The sequence below is a fragment of the Crotalus tigris genome, unplaced genomic scaffold (assembly GCF_016545835.1).
Source record: "Crotalus tigris isolate CLP2741 ecotype Arizona unplaced genomic scaffold, ASM1654583v1 scf7180000018301.7375997, whole genome shotgun sequence".
NCBI classification, from domain to species: Eukaryota; Metazoa; Chordata; class Lepidosauria; order Squamata; family Viperidae; genus Crotalus; species Crotalus tigris.
In genome coordinates this window covers 663,469-677,027 of record NW_024096931.1, presented here as the reverse complement: position 1 = coordinate 677,027, position 13,559 = coordinate 663,469, and the positions used below count along the sequence as shown (strand labels likewise).

The window sequence follows — 13,559 nt, the reverse complement described above, 5'->3', positions numbered from 1 at the left end:
GTAGGAATAAAGATTAAGAAAGAGATTGTTTTTGCAGATGATGGTGCTGCCTGTAGAAGATCTTTTAAAGGGAATTGAAATATTAATGGGCAAAGAATTTGGTCATAAGCAGGTGTCAATATTAGTAAGCAGAAGATGAAGATATTAACAAAAATATGGAAGTAAGAAATCCAACAGAACTGATAAGTAAAATGAGTCTTAAGATCGAGAAGGTAAAATATCTGGGTATCATTATGAAAAAATACTAACTGCATGTTATTCCAAAATAACTACAGTAACAGAAAAGATGGTTCAGGACTGGAAAGCAAATGAAAAAGCATTAAAGAGGGGTAAGTGTGCATTAAGAAGAGGCACTCCACATTGGCCAGAACTCGAAAAACATGTGGCAGACATGGTGAATGAGCATCGCCATTCATAGTGACACGAAATAAAATACGTTCGTTTGCACTTCAGTGGGCCAAGTCTAACCCAGATCACAGCAACAGATTTAAGGCCACTGTATCCTGGTGTACTAGATTCTTGGGAAGGCATAATATGGTACTGAGGCAAAAGACGAAAATTGCACAAAAATTACCTGCAGATCTTGATAGCAAATTAAATAGTTTCCATCGATACGTAATACAACAGCGCACTAAACATGGCTATGCGTTAGAAATATGGATGAAACTCCAATGAATTTTGATATGGTTGGAAATAAAACTGACCATCAAAAAGGTAAAAAAACAATTTTAATTAAAACAACAGGACATGAGAAGTCCAGTTTTACAGTGGTACTAGTATGCACAGCTGATGGTGCCAAACTGAGACCAATGATTATTTTTAAAAGAAAAACAATGCCGAAACTCAAGTTCCCTGTTGGTTGTTTTGTACATGTGAATGAAAAAGGCTGGATGGATGAAGAAGGGGTAAAGCTATGGCTTGATAATGTACGGAGCAGGCGACCAGGTGGACTTATTCAAAAACATAGTCTACTGGTGTGGGATATGTTCAGGGCTCATTTAACTCCCAGCACCAAGCAAAGGCTTGCAAGAATAAACACAGATGCGGCAGTTATTCCTGCAGGATTGACATCGTCGGTATAGCCACTGGATGTGTGCCTAAACAAGCCATTTAAAGATCGCATTCGAGAACAGTGGAATGAATGGATGGTTAGCGGCAAAAAATCATTCACAAAAGGAGGAAACATGCGTGCTCCACAGTTGGATGTTTTGTGCAAGTTTGTCATAAAAGCCTGGAATGATATTGATGCAGAAATAGTAATCAAGTCTTTCAAGAAGTGTGGCATATCAAATTCATTAGATGGTATGGAGGATGACTCCTTGTGGCAAGATGAAGAGGAAGCCGAAGCTGGGACCACACCATCTGATACGGAATTCGATCCATACGATGATTGCCTTGCAAATGTATCACAAGATGTCATTGATGTTTTTATGATATCAGATGACGAACAGGATGATTTTGAAGGCTTTTAAAGGGAAACTGTCATGCCAGCAAAACCTGTAAAAATAGCTTGCAGTTATGATGGGTGTTGCTAACTCGCCAGGGACTTGCCCAGCACTTGCTCTCTCTATTGTTTGTTATCTTCCTCCTATCATCATCAGTTCCAGTTTGGTTGAAAGCTTAGAAAACAAACAGCATGGCAGCTTCCATGGGTTTATTGTCTTATCCTTCCTTTCAGCTTTAGAGTGAATTAGGAAAAGTTTAATCCACTTGCACTGTTTTATGTTTACATGTTTGATGACAAACAGCCTTATGTTTATAAGTGACAGTTTTCCTGCTAAGTACCTGCATGTCATAAGCATTTGAATTAAAATTACCATATTGAAATCTAATCTGATGTTTTTTAATTTTTATTTGGTGTGCGTTGGAAGAGGGGTAGTCTTATACGGCAAGTATAGCCCAAACTCTATATTTTAACTGGAAAAGTTAGGGGTCGTCTTATACGCCCAGTCGTCTTATACAGCGGAAAATATGGTATGTCAAGACAAGAATGAGTGAAGGTAAAAAAGATAAGATGGGAGAAACCACAACTGACATTGCTGGGAAGCAATTCTGTGATAAAATGATTTGTTTGCTTGTTTCCGACAGTAACTGTTTTGAGAGCTGATGTGCCATTTAGACAATGGCAGGGGGATATATCTAAATTTGTGCGGCAGAGGGGAAAACCACGAGTAAAGTCTAAAGGGTTACAAGATGCAAAGGGAAGAGGAGGACAAGGGTTGCCTGACTTGAAATCGTAATTTGCAGCTGGCTCTTTGGCTTCTAGGAAAGGCGAATGTTGCTGAGAAACAGAAGCCTCTAGGAGCTGGAAGAGCAGGACCTGAGATTCGGGAGACAGGGATGCTTGTGGTACAATAGAATGAAGGTCATCACAAGAAGCATTTTTAAATGAAAAATAACAGGTAGAACACAAATAGCTAACGTATTGTGAGAAACTAGAATTTGTCAAGGGAAATATAAAATAAAATCAAAAGAGGAACTGGTAGCAGAGGGATATAATTTTCAATGATTCTCTTATTTCCAATCAGTAGAAAGATTTAAAGAAGACAAGAGAATTTATGGTTTTAAATATTGTAAGACTGAATTTGAAACTGAATTGTGCACAAATGATGAGCATGTAATTGCTAAAATGTATAAACATTTATTGACCTTTGAAAGAAGAACAAATGAAAGAATAAATGATAAAGGGCTTAAAGTTTTGATTATAATATATAGATGGAACAATGGGAAATTTGAGGCTGGAAGGATTGAAATGTACATTATTATTTTAAGATAAAATGTTCATAAAAGGATATACCATTTGTATAGTATATGTCATTAGAGAAATAATCTAGAATATGTTGGAAATGTGAAACATTTCAAACATATGTTGGAAATGTGAAAAAAGGGACATTTTACCCTGTTTGGTAGAAGTGTGAAAAGCTAGAAAATTCTGGATTCAAATATTGGATAGACTCTGAGGATCTTTAAAATTAACATCCAGAATCAGAATAACAGAATTGGAAGGGACCTTGTAGGTCATCTAGTCCAACCCCCGCCCAAGCAGGAGACCGTATACCATTTCAGATCATCCAATTGAGGTCAGAGGTTTTTCCTGTGGGATTGATGGAGGGCTGACATTAATTTTGCAAGTCTGAAAGCCCCTCTCCCCCCCTTGCCTTTACATGCCACAGAAGCCAGTAGGGTCCTTCCAAGATGCCTTCTTCCACCCCGTTCCTTCTTCTTCTGTGGCAGGAGATCTCTCTTGCCCGACCCTGCAGCTCTTCCTCTGGTCTCCCAAGCGTATTCTCACTGCCCGCTACAGCTTCCTGCATCAAAATGAGGGTTTCTGGAGGACTGTCCATACCCTGTGGCCAAGTGTATGCTTCATGTGAGCAAGGATCTCAGAGTCCCAGTGGACAATCACTGAAAGATGAGCCAGCCGTGTGTGGCAGCTGCCCAAAAAGCCAACACAGTGCTAGGCTGCATTAACATCAAGAATCAAGATCACGTGAAATGTTAATACCACTTTACAAGGCCTTGGTAAGGCCACACTTGGAATACTGCATCCGGTTTTGGTCACCATGATGTAAATAAGAAGGCAGAGAAGAGCAAGGGGACTGGAGGCTAAAACATATAAGGAACGGTTGCTGGAATTGGGTCTGTCTAGTTTAACGAAGAGAAGGGTCAGGGGTGACATGATAGCAGTGTTCCAATATCTCAGGGGCTGCCCTAAAGAAGAGGGAGTCAAGCTATTCTCAAAGCACCTGAAGGTAGGACAAGAAGCAACAGATGAAAACTAATCAAGGAGAGAAGCAACCTAGAACTAAAGAGAAATTTCCTGACAATTAGAACAATTAATCAGTGGAATGTCTTGCCTCCAGAAGTTCTGGGTGCTCCAATACTGGAAGTTTTTTTTTTATTGAAAAGTTTTATAAAAATTACAGTATACACCTCAAACCCCCCCCCCTCTCCCTCCCCCACTTCCCAGAGCTGAGTACAGGGTTACAAATATAATAATCAAACTCTAACATTAACCAACTATATAAATAACCAGGTCCATAATGCGCTTTAACTCCCCTTTAACATAGGTATAAACAAATTAAAAATAAACATAATAATATAAACAAGTCGATATTATTAAACAATACAATATCCAAATTGTTAACAATACTAATACTAAAAATAATAATAAAACTAATAAAAATTCTACTATAATAAACTATTAATAATAATAATACTCTAAAATTTACTCATAAACTAGATGGAACTTTTTAGTCCCATATATATTCTGAATATAATCTATCCATCTTCTCCAGACCAAAATGTATCTTTCTTGTGAATGATCCTTCAAGTAAGCAGAAATTTTCGCCATTTCTGCTAAATTTGACACTTTAAGCATCCATTCTTCTATAGTAGGCAAATAATCCTTCTTCCAATATTGCCCTACCAATAACCTTGCAACTGTTATCAAATTCAACAGCAAATTAATTTCTTTAACATCACAATTTACAATAACACCCAATAAAAATAATTGTCGAGTAAACTTTATCTTTCTCCTAAAAATCTTTTGAATGTTCCACCAAATCTTAATCCAAAAGGCTTTTATATTTCTACAAGTCCACCAGATATGAAAATAAGTAGCATCCAAGCTACCACATCTCCAACATTTGGGCTGTAAATTAGGATACATACAAGACAACTTTTTAGGATCCAGATGCCATCTATAAAACATTTTGTAAAAGTTTTCTCTTAAATTTTGGGCCCGGGTAAATTTTACATTTCTAACCCAAATTACCTCCCATATATCCAATGGAATCAGTTCTTGAATATTTTGGGCCCATTTTACCATACAATCTTTAACTAAATCCATTTCCAAATCCAATTCTATGAAAGCATTATAAATTCTCTTTATATGCACTCAATTTTGATCTTTAATCTGTATTACCAAATTCTCATCCATTAAGGTAATACCAACCTTTTGATCTAACTTCCACCTAGCCAACAATTGATTATACTGAAACCAAGACTGTACAATATTTTCTTGCTTTAACTCAACTAACGATTTTAATTGCCAATCATTTCCTACCAATCTAAGTAGTTCCTTATAAGAAATCCTATCCAAATTCACACCCATAGATACCCCCTCTATCACGTGTCCAGGAATCCCCCAGATTGGTATTTTATAATTTAACTTATAATAATACTTCTTCCAGACACGCAATAAAGCACTTCTTAAAATATGAGATTTAAAAGCTTGCTCAACTTTTTTATTATAAATTAAGTATGCATGCCACCCATATAATAAATCCCATCCCTCAAGATGAAGTATACTTTTATTTGTTAAATTAAGCCAATCACTAACCAGTGTTAAAACCACCGCATCATAGTATAATTTCAAATTAGGCGCCTTAAGTTCTCCTCTTCCTCGTGCGTCTTATAAGATCTTAAATTTAACTCTTGGTTTTTTCCCTGCCCAAATGAATTTATTAATGCCCTTCTGCCATTCATCCAAATTGGCATCTTTTTTCAAAATAGGTATCATTTGAAACAAGAAAAGAAACTTTGGTAGAACATTCATTTTAACAGCTGCAATTTTCCCTAACAAAGATAATTGTAATTTTTTCCAATTGTTTAAGTCCTTTTGTACTTTTAACCATAATATCTCATAATTATTTTTATACAATTTTACATTAGAGGCTGTAATATATACTCCCAGATATTTAACCTTTTTCACTATTTCAATACCTGTCAATTTAACTAACATTTCCTTTCCTTCATAATCATATTTTTAGATAATATTTTAGTCTTATTATTATTTACCTTAAAACCAGAAACTTTTCCATACTAAGTTATAATTTCCATCAAATCTATAATCGATTGAATCGGTTGAGATAGTGTCACAACCAAGTCATCCGCAAAGGCTCTCAACCTATAATCATTCTTTTTTATTTTTATTCCCTTTATTGTAGTTGATTCACGAATTTTAATCAGTAAAATCTCCATTGTTAAAACAAACAACAATGGTGACAATGGACATCCCTGTCTCGTACCCTTTTCAATTTTAAATGCCTCTGTTAATCCCCCATTAATTATGATTTGTGCCGATTGTTGTTGGTATATAACCCTATGAGAATATAAAAATTTATCCCCAAAATTCATTTTATCAACAACTTTTAATAAAAATTGCCAATTCAGCTGATCAAAAGCTTTTTCAGCATCCAAAAATATCAATGCCGCAGGGACTTGATTATTCTTATGCAAATAATACTGGAAGTTTTTAACAGAGTAGACAGCTGTTTGTCTGACATGCTATAAGGCTTCCTGCCTGAGCAGGGGTTGGACTTGAAGACCTCCAAAGCCTTTTCCAATTCTGTTATTCTGTTAAGGAGAGGCTACTAAGGGGGTATCTGAGTATCTGAGGGAAGGATGAGAAACAATGATTGGAAACTGATCAAAGAGAGAAGCAACCTGGAATTAAGGAGAAACTTCCTGACAGTGTAGACAATCAACCAGTGGAACAGCTTTGCCTTCACAAATCGTGGGTGCTCCATCACGGGAGATTTTCAAGAAGAGACTAGACTTTCACCTGTCTGAGATGGTATAGGTCCTCCTGTTTGAGCTGGACTAGAAGACCTCTAAGGTCCCTTCCAGCTCTATTCTATTCTATTCTACTTGAGATATATCTAATTTCCAGTAAGTGAAGTCACTGAGCAAGCAAACAGATATCTGAAAACACAGCACAATGGATGAATTTAAATAGGAATTTCCAAACTAATTTCCTTTTTGGTACACGTATTCTATTGTAAGTGGATCTGATAGGGGATACTTTATTAACCTGTGAGGCTGAAAAGAAAATGAGAGAAAGCAAAGGTATTCCACTAGTAATTATAAGGTAAGACCAGAAGGAGTAGAATGTAGCCCAGTGGGACATGGCAATTAGGAACTGGCCTTACAATAACATTGTGTGTGCATGCAGCCATAGCATGTTTATTGTGGTGCTTGAACTAAGGTAAAACAGTGGCAGTTGTGATTGTTGATGCTTCAATGCTTACAAAGATAAACATTTACTGAACAGAGCTCCATAGGAGGTACCATAGCAGAGGTCAGTTCAAACAAAATTCACAAGAAAGAAAATGGGAGAGAGAAAAAAGTTCCAGAAGCTCATAGGGTTGACACAGTCAGAAAGATGGCACCCTTATCCATAGGGAAATATGTGGGCACGTATGATGATGGCATTAAGCCACAGTCCAATGCCCTGCTGGGTGCCATTGAGCTTTCCCTGACTAATGGCTGCTTAAACACACCCAGCCTTGCATTTTCAAGGCTAAATCTTTTTCACAAGTATTAGGTCAGTGATGGGGAACCTATGAGAGACTGAGTGCCCAAACTGCAACCCAAAACCCACTTATGCATCATCGGGTGCCGGGTGGGTGTGGCCCATTGGGTAGGTGTAGCCCATTGGGTGGGCATGGCCCATTGGGTGGACGTGGCTGTGATGGTAATGGCAGACTGGGTAAGACTAAAAAGTTCAATCAATCAATTCCAACTTTGCAAGATCTTTTTTTTCCTGCAAGAAGTTGAAATTGACTGATTGATTGAACCTTTTTTTTTTTTTTGGCACAAGGCAGCGGAGGCCTAAAGCGAAAAGGTTTTATAAAACCCAGCTGAAGGCCTAGGACTGGGGCGACGGTGCGCGTGCCCACAGAGAAGGCTCTGTGTGCCACCTCTGGCACCCGTGCCATAGGTTCACCACCACTGTATTAGGTTCTATCCCATCATTGCTTCCTCTGAACTTGTTTTAATTTGTACGAGTTCTTGCTATAATGTACAACCTAGAACTGGACACAGTAATTGATTCAAGATGGGCCATGATCAACGCAGGCTAAAATGGAGCAAATGTGTGCTACTGCTGAGAAACAGCAATAACTATTAGCTCAGACTTTGAAGTTCTAGGAAGAAACTCAGGAATTTGTGACTCAGGTGATGTTCTCATCCCTTCTCCCACAACCAGGAAGGACCAGTTATGGAAGTAACATTACAGTTCGGGTTTGAGGACACTTTAGGAGTGAAAGATTGGTGGCACACAATTCTGAAAATAATTTAGCATCATCCCATCAAGCCCCCAATACAGTTATTATGGTTACCATATCAGCATGAAAAAATCAGAACCACCACTGGGATTTTTATTACCATCTAGTGGTGGTTCTAATTTTTGTATGTAAATACTGTATCAGTGGTTCTCAACCTTTTTAATGCCGCGACCCCCAACTGGTCGTAAGTTGAGGACTACTCAACCAGTCGTAAGTCGAGGACTACTCAACTGGTGCAGCACCGTTTGCAGACTGGGACTTTTGGCGGGCTCAGAAGGGCAGACACAGCCTGGACAATTCCTATTGGCTTTTGGAAGCCAATAGAATTAGACTCTATTCAAGAGAGTCTATTCTATTGGCTTTCAAAAGCCAATAGAATAAAAGGGAGTAGCACAGCTAAGGAAAAGGGGGAAAAAATGGCGGACTGCGTTGTTTGGCGACCCCCGTGAAATGGTCGTTTGACCCCAAATGGGGTCCCGACCCACAGGTTGAGAACCACTGTACTGTATGGTCACCATAATATCGGGGCTTGATGGAATGACTCCCTAATTTGAATATAACAGATTTACTCTGAAAGAAAAGATGCAGTTGAGAGGGGATGAACTGGATTATATGCTAAGGCCACACTTTGTCCTACTATGGAGAGTCTCTGATTAAAGTAAAATTAACCAATGCATGTCTGCTGTTGGTGTTTTCTATTGCCCTTCAGTCCACATCTTCTCCTGGGATGAAACTTCCCCGAAGGAAATAGCTGATCCTTCAAAGAGATATGAAATAGCCCTGATATAGGACTTTGATTGCCCAACCCGTTGGGAGACAAACTCTGCCACCTGCAATGCCTTGAGGAAACTTCTGACTTCCTTTGCTAGCAACTCCCTCTTTCAAAAGGTACAAGAGGACGAACTGTCTTACCAGCAGGCGAGACTTAGTGGAAGAAGTACAAGTAGCAGATAGTGGACTTTCTGATTGTAGGAGAAACTAAAGCTAAGTGTCTCCAAGTATGTTCCTTAGCCTTGAGAAAAAATGATTTTAATACATTCAGAGAAACTATATTCCTCAGAAATAAATAAAAACGGAGAAAGGGGTGAAATTGGGAATTGGGTGGGTGTTCTTTAAAGATGTGGACTAAAAACTCAACTGCAAACCATTCCAATAACAGGGATAAGGAAGATGCAGAGAATTATAGTTCTGCTCGACAACAGATCACAACTTAAACTCTCTGCAAGAACCTTCAAATGGCAGCAATTAGGAGGCCTCAGCACGGATTTCTCAAAAACAAGATTTGTCCTATTCATCTCCATTCATCTCAGAGTCATGTTTTGGAAACAGGTTAATTTGGTTTGAGCAAAACTCAGAAGGCGCCTAGCAATCCCTTCTCAGATTAATACATGTTATAAAAGGGGTTTTGGAACTGCAGTTCCTTTTGTCAGATGCGGGGGGGGGAGGACTGGGGTTGGGGTCGCCCCAAACAGCACCCAGAGATCTGCAGGGCCGAGGGACGAGGGCGATGGTCACTAACACCGGGGGAACTCCGCAAGGTTGGGAAATAATACATCCACTTGACCGGCCTGGGGGGGGGAGGGTGCCCGGATCAAGCGTCCCTCGAGCTTTGCCTCCCCGCTTTAAAGCTGCCCCATTCAAGGGAAGGTCGCGGCTGCTCGGCCTCACTCGGGGCGCGGGGCGGTAAAGCAATCCTGGGTCTAAGTTGCAGAAAGACGGGGTTGAACGTCAGGAAAAGCCCAAGGTTGCCCGCGACTGAGAGCCCCGCAGCCGGAGCGGCGCCCCGGCGGACACCTGCCCGGAGGCCCGCAAAGCCGTCCAGCTCCGCCTCCCGTCCGGCCGAGGGAGGACATTCCTCTCCCTGGAGGGCCCCGCGGCGGCCGGAGCCTCTGGGGACCCCGCGGCCGTCGGACTTGGGCCGCGCTCGCCGGGGCCGCCCCGCGCGGGGCAGAGCCGGAGGACGAGCGCGGCTGGGGCGCCGACCGGGCTGCGCTCTCCCGGCCTCTCGGGCAGGAGGAGGAGGAGGAGGAGATCCGCCGCCCCGCCGCCCTCACCTGTCGGCGCCGCGCGGTGCTGTTCCCTGGGCGCCTCGCTTTCCTCGACGGGGCGGGCGGCGGCGCCTCTCCTGGTCCGGGAAGCGGCGGCGGCGGCGGCGGCGGCCCTCCTGTGCCGCTGCCTGAGCCCGCCGCGCCCGCGCTTCTCTCGCCCTCCTTAGCCGGCGCCTCTGCCGCCCCGGTAAGAGCACAGCGCGGCCCGCGAAGGAGGCGCGCCGGCCACCCCCGCCGGGAGGGCGCGTCTGTCTGGGCGCTCCCGCCCCTGCCCGGCCTCCTCTGCCCGGCCCTGGAGGGGCTCCGGCCCGCTGCCCCGCGCTCGCTCTGGGCCTCGCGTCGTCCGGGAGCCTCCCGAGAGCCTCGCCGCGCCCGCAGCATAGGTTGGGCTGCTGGAGGCTGCGCCCCCCGCTCAGGGGAAGGAGTTGGGACCGCGGGGCTCCGGCAGCCACCGAAGGGGCCTTCCACGCCCAGCGCCCTGAGCGCCCCCGTTTTGCCAGTTCAGGGCCAATTGGCCAGGCTTGGCTTCACGAGCTGATTAGATGATGCAGTTTCTGTGATCCCGTCCTTCCTGCGGTTTGAGGGTGGCATCTGAAGAAGCCCCAGGATTGACCAACTTTGGGGGTCAATCTGGGGCAGCAGCTGGGCTTCCCTACAGGCAATGGGGCAAGACTGAGTTTCTGTACTCTTGCCCATCTCTGAACTGACAGCAGCAACCAACGTTGGCCAGCCCCCCCCCCCAGCCTCTGCGCTCCTGGTATCCTGCCCCCCTTCTGGACATCCTGGCTGGTGGGGGGCTCCTGTCAGCCCCTGGCCCAACCTCTCTGCCTCTCTGCCCTCCCCGCTAATCAGCTGGCGGGGAAGGGTCTTTCACATGGAGGCCCTCAGGGCAAGTAGCGCTGGAGGAGGAGGAAGGCAATGTGCTGGGGTGTGTTTGCCACAGAGGGGCCTGATCTTGGCTTGTCCATTTCTGCCCTGGACGCAGACTCTGCTGCCTGTCACTCTTGGAATTTCATCGCGGCTCTTTTGTCCTTCGGAAGCTCTTCTGCTGAGGCATAGTCGGAGCTCCACCATCTTTTTAAGCCTTCTTTAGCCTCGACAGCTGCCCACAATGGCACTGGGCACAACCCTCCTGCTGGACCAAGGATCATGACGGCTCTGAGGGGCCATGAAGGTTTTTCAGGAACCACAGATAGCAATAGCACTTATATACCGCTCCATAATGCTCTACAGCCCTCTCTAAGTTGCCTCCAACTATAAGCAGTTTGCAAAGTTAGCACCTTGCCTCCAACTATTTGGGTCCACATTTTACCGACTTCGGAAGGATGAAGGCTGAGTCAACTTTGAGCCAGTCAGGATTGAACTTCCTAACTGTCAGTACTGCAGGCCACTTTAGCTGACTGTGTTCAGCAGGTCAGCGGTTCAAATCTCACCGGCTCAAGGTTGACTCAGCCTTCCATCCTTCCGGGGTAGGTAAAATGAAGACCCAGATTGTTGGGGGCAATGTAAATATATATATACATTGCTTACTGGTGTACACCGCTTAGAGAGTGCTTGCACGTAAAGCGGTATATAAGTCTCATAAATAAATAAATAAATTCTAACCACTGCACCAGCTCAGATAGTCCCCTTAATGCCTTTACATGGTAGCAGCGCAGAAGCAGCATTTGCAAACCAGGGTTTGCTGTGAACTGAAGTCAGAAGACTCAGCTGGCTGGATCGAAGAGCAAAACCTGGATCAGCCGTGGGGCGTCTGGCAAAGCCCCAGCCCTGTCGATGGGAGGGCCGGCTCTGAGCCAGACATTAGGCCTCTCCCCGCATTGCAGCACCTTTGATCCACCTCGGCTACAGATGTTACCAAGGGAGGCCCAAGAGAAAACCCCACCTTTGCCTGTGGCTTCAGCTGAGCTTCATTTCCTTTTCTGCCAACTGCTGCGCCTCCCTTCCCAGGACTGCCTGTTGAGCCGGTTTAGAGGAGAGGTGGGGTTGTTTTCTTCAGAGGGGATGGCGGCTCACGAGGAGCTTCCCAGCCCATAAGCTTTTAGGTTAATTTGGGGAGTTCAATCCCAGCTTCTCTTCTCAGCATCTCTTTTCTGCTAAACTGCCTTCCTTAGTCATAGACTTTGCATCCTGCGTCTCCCTCCTTCCTCCTCCAAAAGCCAGGCTGGGAAGTGCTTAAAGGTTCTGTGGTGATAGTTCCAGCAGGGTTTTCTTTCAAAAGAAACCATAAGGAGGAGCTTTTCTCCTACTAGGAAAAATATTAGTCCCATTATGGCAGCACTCATTCAGTGTAGTTCTGGGGCGGGCATTTGGGGAGGGGGCCCTGGGCTCTTCTGGAGGCAAGCTGACCCCTGCAGGAGAGGGCAGGGAGTGCCACAGGGGACAGTTTGGGGTAGGGGGAAGCTCCTCCTTGCAGGGACTGGAAGAGCAGCTTTCTGGGACAGGAGAGCGTGCAAGCAATGGCATCCCAGCTGAACCCTTGAGCCCAGCACGGCCACCTCACTGAGCAACCTCTGGGCAAATGTCCAGCTCAGAATGCTGCATGTGACACGCGAGATTTGGGCCTCTCCCGCCCAGCCTGCTTGCCCTGATTTCAAGGCTTTCTTGAGATCTTGCCCTTGGAAAGGTCGCGCACCTCACCCTGGAGGAATAGCAACTTCGTAGAAATACTGCAGCTATTTCATGAGGCTGGTATTCCCAAAATAAGCAGGAAGTTGGGCTTTCCTGCCTGTGGCGAGTGGGATAAGCTTCAGAGCCCACCTTCTGTTGTTGCTACACACCCAGGCAAGCCTCTTTTTTAGACGGGGGCCTTTTTCACCTCCTTGCTCTCGAGAAGAACAGAATCATGCCAGGAACATCCTCAAGGACAAGATCCGGAGTTCCGGGCTCTTCTCAACATAGATGGAAATTGTGTCTCTGGTTCTTTCAGCTATCCCAGGAGGGCCAACAGCTTGTGCTTGTAGCTGATATAGTTCAGAGGAATCACGGCCCATCCTTTGCAAGCCATTTAAGAACAAGTCCATCTCTGTGTTACTCGGGTGAAGAAAACAGCAATTAAAAGGCCCCTCCCATTGACCTCCCTTGCCAGGCTCCCGTCTGCTGGCCTTGCTAGTTCAGGGAGCTTGCGGGCTTCCTCCAATGGCCTCTGAAGCGGCCTCAGCCAGGTCAGCAGCTCTCTGCCCTGAGCCATCAGCGCTGCCTGGCAGGAAACTGCATTAGCTGCCAGTCAGCCGGTTCTCTGCCCCCTTCCGTTCATGTCCTCTGCCTTCTCCCTCAGCGAAATAATCAGCCTGTTCAGTGGTTCTTTGTCACCATCACTGGGGAACCATCTCTTACACCAACTAGATGACACCAAGTCACACTTTCAATGCACATTTTAATCCTTCAGTGCATCACTCAGCCCCTGCATGGATTCATCATTTCTGCTGCCCCAGATCAA

The 13,559-nt window shown here is 44.5% G+C and overlaps 1 protein-coding gene across 2 annotated transcripts in view; it reads right to left on the bottom strand.

Annotated features, from left to right (window-relative positions):
- Positions 1-10,370, bottom strand: part of SCNN1B (sodium channel epithelial 1 subunit beta) — a 39,427-nt gene extending 29,057 nt beyond the window's left edge. For both annotated transcript variants that reach the window (XM_039349658.1, XM_039349657.1), the window contains exon 1: positions 10,127-10,370. The gene's annotated coding sequence lies outside the window, so the exon portion shown is untranslated. The remainder of the gene's footprint in view (positions 1-10,126) is intronic.
- Between the last annotated feature and the right edge of the window lie 3,189 nt (positions 10,371-13,559).